This window comes from Trachymyrmex septentrionalis, unplaced genomic scaffold, assembly GCF_001594115.1.
Source record: "Trachymyrmex septentrionalis isolate Tsep2-gDNA-1 unplaced genomic scaffold, Tsep1.0 scaffold114, whole genome shotgun sequence".
Taxonomy (NCBI): domain Eukaryota; kingdom Metazoa; phylum Arthropoda; class Insecta; order Hymenoptera; family Formicidae; genus Trachymyrmex; species Trachymyrmex septentrionalis.
Genome location: NW_017304269.1, coordinates 1662145 through 1669187, shown reverse-complemented (window position 1 = coordinate 1669187; position 7043 = coordinate 1662145). Strand labels below are relative to the sequence as shown.

General features: G+C 33.0%; 1 protein-coding gene across 1 annotated transcript in view; it reads right to left on the bottom strand.

Moving 5' to 3' along the window:
- Positions 1-7043, bottom strand: part of LOC108753774 (interleukin-1 receptor accessory protein-like 1) — a 243830-nt gene that overhangs the window by 235029 nt on the left and 1758 nt on the right. The gene's annotated exons all lie outside the window — the stretch shown is intronic.

Here is a 7043-nt window from a genome sequence, read left to right as displayed (position 1 = left end):
TTATTAAAAACAACGGGAAAAAAAGTTAATAGCACTGACTAAAATTTTAGGTGCAAATTCAAGCCAATAAAAAATAAATTAGTATTGTATAAAAAGAATGTGCAGTCACACGAAAAAGGGCGATCAAATAAAAATATAGAATAAAATATAAATTTTAATTATTTTATTGAAATCGTTTAAAGTGTACGAATTTTGAGTGGGTATTTCACTATAAACGTCAGACATAATTACAAAATTATAACAATTATCTGAAATGGGAGCAGTTTAAGGAAATTGCGAGTAAATTTCCAAATTCCAGACTTTCTTACATTTTTTCCCCCTGACTTCTCCCCCAGGTCTCTCGGTTTTCCAGGCCTGTGTCAACCCTGTGCTTATATAAGCGGGTATCATCGCTGGATGCCTCCCCATTTGAGGTGATTGAGATTTTTATTACATTTGCGTAAAATATTTCACATAAATTATTATAATACTACAACATGCCTTTTCTTTTCATTCCGGCATCTTTCTGAGCCCCCACAGGGCTTCTCGCTTCCTTTAATCTAATAACTATTTGATATTCCACGTAAAATACTCAAAGCCAAGCGGGCGTCTTGTTGAATACCTACTCTCTCGATCCCTCTCTGCACTCGGCGTGAATACGCAGAACAAATATACCGTTTGACACCTGGAAGACCGTGCCTCTCTTGGCACAATGGCCTCGTAAAGTCCCACTTTGTCCTCAAAAATAATAAAGTTCCCTGGCGCGCGCGCGCGCGCGCGAACACGAAGGATCCTCCAGGAAAGTCCTCGGGTGATATTCCTTTGTTCCGTGCTTTGTGGTTACTCGACGGACGGGGCGGCCAAAGCTTGTCAACCGTTCGCCCAGACCCACCGAGGGATCCCATTCCCTGAGCAACCCCCTCCCCCCACCCACCGTCGGCACCGACCCTTCCTATCCCTCCGCGGCTTCCCGTTATTCCGCTTTGCAAAACGCTCCTCGATTTATCGTGAAATAAACAAGCGTTCCCAACCCCAACGCGATTTACGCCTTGTAATTCGCGTTTAAACCGGGACTGTCGCGACCCACGAGATAGCGCGCTGTAATTCGCAGGAAAATAGAGCCGACAAAGCTCGGGGGTGGATCCTTAAACCCTGTACCACACACTGTAATCGTGGTCTCCTGTTCTCCAAATTTACGGGTCCCTAAATTTCTTTTCTGCTCCTATGTTTAGAGTGTGGATTTTGCCATGAGAAACGGATGAGGCTGGAGAGGAGAAGCGTTAATATGCTGCGATGTAAATTTCGAAAATCGTGTGGGACATCAAATGAAGATAAGCGCGATCGAATTATCTGATCAACGAATTTTATGTCTTATCGAAATTTATGTCTACGGTAGAAGTTCCTGTTATAATAAGCTTGTAATGTGTAAGATATAGTTTAATAAATATCGCCTAAACACAAGATTGTATCTCGCTGACTATCCCATAGCAAAAGTTGATATTATTTATCTGGAATATTACTTTGATGGAATATTGAATGATATACTGTTTGTTTTATTATCTAATTAATGTCACTTAAAAATTAATATTAAATATTCTTTATTTATTTTTTGCAAGCATTTTAAAAAACGCCCAGTGACTACTAAAACGTCACTGAGAAGTCAAATATTAATGACGAATCACTTTTTAATAAGAGATAAAACAATTTTTTTAATCGAGTGTTTTATTCTTGTTTCTTTATAGAAACACAGGAAGGTTTTTTTTCTACAATTACACGACTGTTTTATACTTATAAACTTACTTATTAAATTAAGAAATTCATGAGACAAGATTTAGTTTTTGAACTTTCTGCACAGTCAAAATAAAAATTTCTATTCATATTTGTATTTTAAAATAATTAATATAAATTGTTTTCTGTATCGTTAAAAATATATTCTGAAACGCTTTGCATTGTATTACAAAAATGGAAAATTTTCTAAGGTAAAAATTAACTTTTTTTTTAAGATATTACATTTTGCAAAATAAAATTAATTATATCGCTTCCTTACTTCTAAATCGACACAACTCAAAAATGGTGATTCTAGTACCATGAATGAGTTAAATAAACATTTGAAAAATTAACTAACTTAATTTCATAAAAAGTCCATAACTGAAAACAGTTTCCAAAAAAATCGTTAAAATCTTCACAAAGGACAGGTTTTTTAATAATTATGAATCAAAAGTGATACTTAATTATGTTAAGAATATATTCCTTTTATCGATATTATTTGATTAGTCACTGAACTTTTTGTCTCTCTCTCAAGTTGAAAAAAATTAATTTTTCCCTTTTCTGACAAATTAAATTTTTGATGGTCACACTTTTAAAGTACGGGAGCGTCATTTCTATTTTCGAATTGTATTACAAGTTATATTTATTTTTAAGTTTGAAACACCTCAACTCTCTTCGTGTCTCAAATTTGAATAAAGTTGATCTTCAATTCCTAACTGATATTATTGCTCTGAAACTTTCGTACATTTTCGTAAAACCTTTTATCTCTTTCCATCTGTTTTAAAAAAAACGACGGGAACAAATATTTCTTTCCCTCGTAAAAAAATATATATATACGAGATAAATTGCAAATTTTTCAAAGGAAAACTTGATTCTCTGTCCCCCTCTCCCCTCCCCTCTCCCTCCCACCTCGGCGTTATTTCGCAATATATATATCTCGTGACGGAATACGCGTCTTATTTTCACGTTAGACGAGCTCTTAATGTAAAAACACAGCGAAAAGGGATTCTGGCGACGCGAGCGCGAAATAAAGATTTCGCGCGAGAGAACGAACGAAACGTTGGAATGCGGATCCGCGAAACTTTCCGTGAGGAGGAAAGAAAGAGGAAGAGAGAGAGAGAGAGAGAGAGAGAGAGAGAGAAGTTTCCGCATTTCTGTCTGAGCTCGCGGAGATTTACAAGTCACGTACCGGGCGTCGTAAGCTTATAAATCTTTAATGCGCCGTCTTTCAGCGCGCGCCTCCGGGAAATATTGCGCGAGCGATGAGAAAAATGTGGGTCAGACGCGAAGAATGGCGCTGGTAGGATCCTCGAGATATAAGTAGTCGCGGGCACAAAGATCCGACTGTAAACGGAAAACGTCTTAAGGGCGGTGAAAAGGGTGGCACTGAGGTTTTCAAAGGAGTAAACAAAAGTCGAGCAATCGACGGTCAAAAGAGGAATTCCGAATCGATTCCGAATCTCGATATGTCGAAGCGGGTAATTGGTGGAAAAACGTCAGAAAACAGCGGAAAGTCTGAAATGCACCACTAATGTGGAATCGGATAGTTAAATCCGGGCGTTCGTAAAAAAAAAAATTTTCCTGCTTTATAACAGATCGATAGCTTTTAATCAACGAAAGCAACTCACGGTTATTATCTAGATAAAATTGTCCAGATAATCGAAATAAAATGAGTCCGTCCAGATAATCTTATATATCAGCTTCATCCGTATCTTGGGTAAAAAAAAGATTTTTTTCAAATTGTCTAGATAATTATCTTTTTTTTTTCTTTTTTCAAATTATCTAAGATAAAGAACACTAATTATCTAAATAATTTGAACCAAATATTTTTTATCTAAAATACAAATGAAGACGGTATATATTCTAGCAAAGATAAGATGCCATTTCATCTGGATTATCTAAATAATTTCATCTAAATGTCAGCAAAACACATTAACGACTCTTCTTTTCTTTCCACCAATTAAATTCCTAATTTATTTTAACTGTATTTTTTAAGTCCAGGCTCGAGATATCGAGATAAAAAAGTAAAAAGATGATCTCCACGAGAGAGAAGAAAGTGCTCGCTGCTCAAAGAGTCACAGATACTCTGGGACTCATTTTAGAATCGGGTCTATACAACGTCTCGGTAGCATAAAAGGGTTATCGATACGTGTCGCTCGTGACGATAACAGGAAGATCTGTTAGCAGGTGCTTCAGGTATGAGGCAAGGTATGAATGCCTGGCGCTAAAAGGAAAATGTCATTCGCATAATGCGAACGCTCTCCGTGCGGCAGCTTTTGTGCCGAAAGCAGTCCTCGATTCGTTTTCATTCGCATTTATCACCCATCGGATCGTGTGCGAATAAAGGGGAGGCAAAATGCTCTTGGGAAGGTGGAGAACGAGCAGAAGCATTCCCTTCGCGAAAGAAAACGCGAGGAAGGATATTACGTAGTGTCACAGGGATTCTCAAACCGCGCAGAAACGTATTCTTCCATTCGCGTTTTCAAATTGTCAAGCACGGCTCTCAAATGAAAATTGAAAATATTAAAACACAATGGAGGGATATAACGCTGGAGTTGCCGAGTTGGGTTAGAGAGTCGCTTAAAAAAAAATTGAATAAAAGATAATCTGCGGGAATAGAACATCAGCCATTATTATTCTCTCTATTCAATATTTCTTATCCGAGAATTAATGTATTATTAAATCAAGTAAGAAGAATCAAATTCGGTCGAGACTTCATCTTACGATCTTAATGCTTAATACCTAATATTTCTAATAAATTTTTTAATACATTCTCCAATTCTTCACAAACTGAATGCCGAACAGGTCTTTAAAAACGCAGTCCTGACCTAAATTAAAATAGTCGCAAATCGTTAATTTAATAATAACGATGCTAATGAACATCTTGAAATTTATTGCGAAAAATATATTATTTTAAGTATATAGCTTTTATTTTTCTTATTAATCATAAATTATTCAATAAAGAATCAAAATATTCAACTCAGTTTCTAAATTAAGCAATATATATAATTTTTTAATAAATTGAAAATATTAAAGAATAAATGGTATAAAATTGGAAGTAGATTAAAGAATAAAAAAAGTTGAATAAAGGATAATCACAAGTATAAAAAAATTTTAATCTTCTATTCAAGAATTAATATTATTATTTCAAATATAGCTTTCTTATTAACAAATTATTCAGCAGAGATTCAATTTCTGAACTACTCGGCAATATATATAATTGTTAAATAAATGGACAGAATTAAAGAATAATTGAGGAATATAAAATTGGAGAATTAGATGAGAGTCGCAAAAAAAAGTTTAAATAAAAGGTAATTAGAGACGTATGAACATATTATTATATTCAAATTTCTATCCGAGAGCTAATTATATATCTATTATTACTTTAATTTTTCTTCTTTCTTATTAATAAATTATATATATTATTATATTATGTTAACATCTTTCGCTTTTTATAATTATCAGAAAAAAGAAGGGAGTTATATATAAAATATCAGTAGATATTCATGTGACATAATTGAGGGTAAATTCTTTTTAGCGATCATTCGCGAGCATTTTGTTTCTACATACATTTTCTTATATTTTTCTTCGTAGAAATCGAAAGTTATCATTATTATGTTTACAAGAAAAATTGGTTCGTTGATGCAAGGAATAAAATTCTTATTCCTTGTACGTCGTTTTGAAAAATAGTTTAACAAACTTTTTAATTGTCAATATTCAAGAAAAAATTGTATGTACATTGAAATAAAGTCTAAAATCCATAATCATGTTGTTACAAAATCGTTATTAATTATGCTTCAATCATTTAAAAATTACTTCAGAGAGTTGAATCAACAATTCTGAATTAGTTCTTAAATAATTAAAACATAACTGACAGCGATTTCGTCGACGTTTAACAACGTGATTGTGGATTTTAGACTTTATTTCAATGTATATACAATTTTTTCTCAAGTATAGACTTGAAATTAAAAAATTTGTAACATATTTCACATGTCTCAAACGTCCACTCCACTTTATGTGTTAACACAAAATATGTTAGAAAGTAACACAAATATTAAGTAAAAAAAATTAACATAAGAAAGTAATATGGCACAATTTATAAGCAAATTGTGGAAACATTATTTTTTAATAAAATTTATGATATTTATGATATTTAATTGACAAGTATTTTATTAATTTATCTCAGAATTATTTTTGAAACGCATTACTTTTATATTATTTATCCATTTACTCATAAATGGATCTTCTGTTAATTGACTCTAAGAAATGTTAATTTAACACATAATATTTAAATAACAATCACATTACATTAAATTAACACTCAAATATGTTGAAAATTCAATACAGAATTTTAACAAAGACTTGAATAAACACAAAATATTTTTACTGTGCAGCGTCATTATTGATCATTTTTTCTTTTCAAAGAACGAAGAAAAAAACCATAAGAAAATGTAGAAATAAAACAATTCCCAACAAAACGAACGGTCGCGAAAAAAGTTGTATTCGATTACATTCAAGGTCCCAAGACCTTATAGAATAAAGTTACAAAATCTATACCAATCTATACTTCTCAAAACAAGGTAAACAATACCACCAGTAAAACTGTCTGCAGCTGTGTAAGCTAATCTGCAAAATTAAAATGCACGATAAACACGATAAACACTAATTAATCGTGGCGTTATAACGTTATAACATCTAAGCAGTTATATAAAAGTAATTTTGACAATTGCTTTTGGAATGCAACGCGAATTACACAAGAGATATCGTGATATATTCCACAATTTCCCACCTATTCTATAACCGCCTTCTTTCCTCTATATTTTACGTACTTCCATTTCCGTTACTGTACTTTTATTACTTTCAGAGTGCTCTAGTTTTTGTCACAATGCAATTCTTAAATCCATTCTACAATTGCATAAACGTAGTTGTAAAGGGTTACAGTTATAAGAATTGACCAATCATAGTCGAATATTCTTCTCATATCCGACTGTAACTGGTCAAAGATTATTCAACTGTAATTGATCAATTCTTATAATTTTCCTACAATAAGCCATTACCTAAGCTTAAGTCTTAAGTCGTAAGAAATTGACCAATCATAATCGATTATGCATATATTTCTCACATTCGATTGTGATTGGTCAATTTCTTATAGCTTAAGACTTAGGTTTATTGTAGAATGCACTTAAGCTCGATTGCGCCAATGTTACTTTAACTTTGATCGAGGCTTAAAACTCTCTTCATCTCTGCCTCTCTCTCTTTCTCGGCTTTGAAAAAGAGAGAAAGAGAGTTTTAAAATC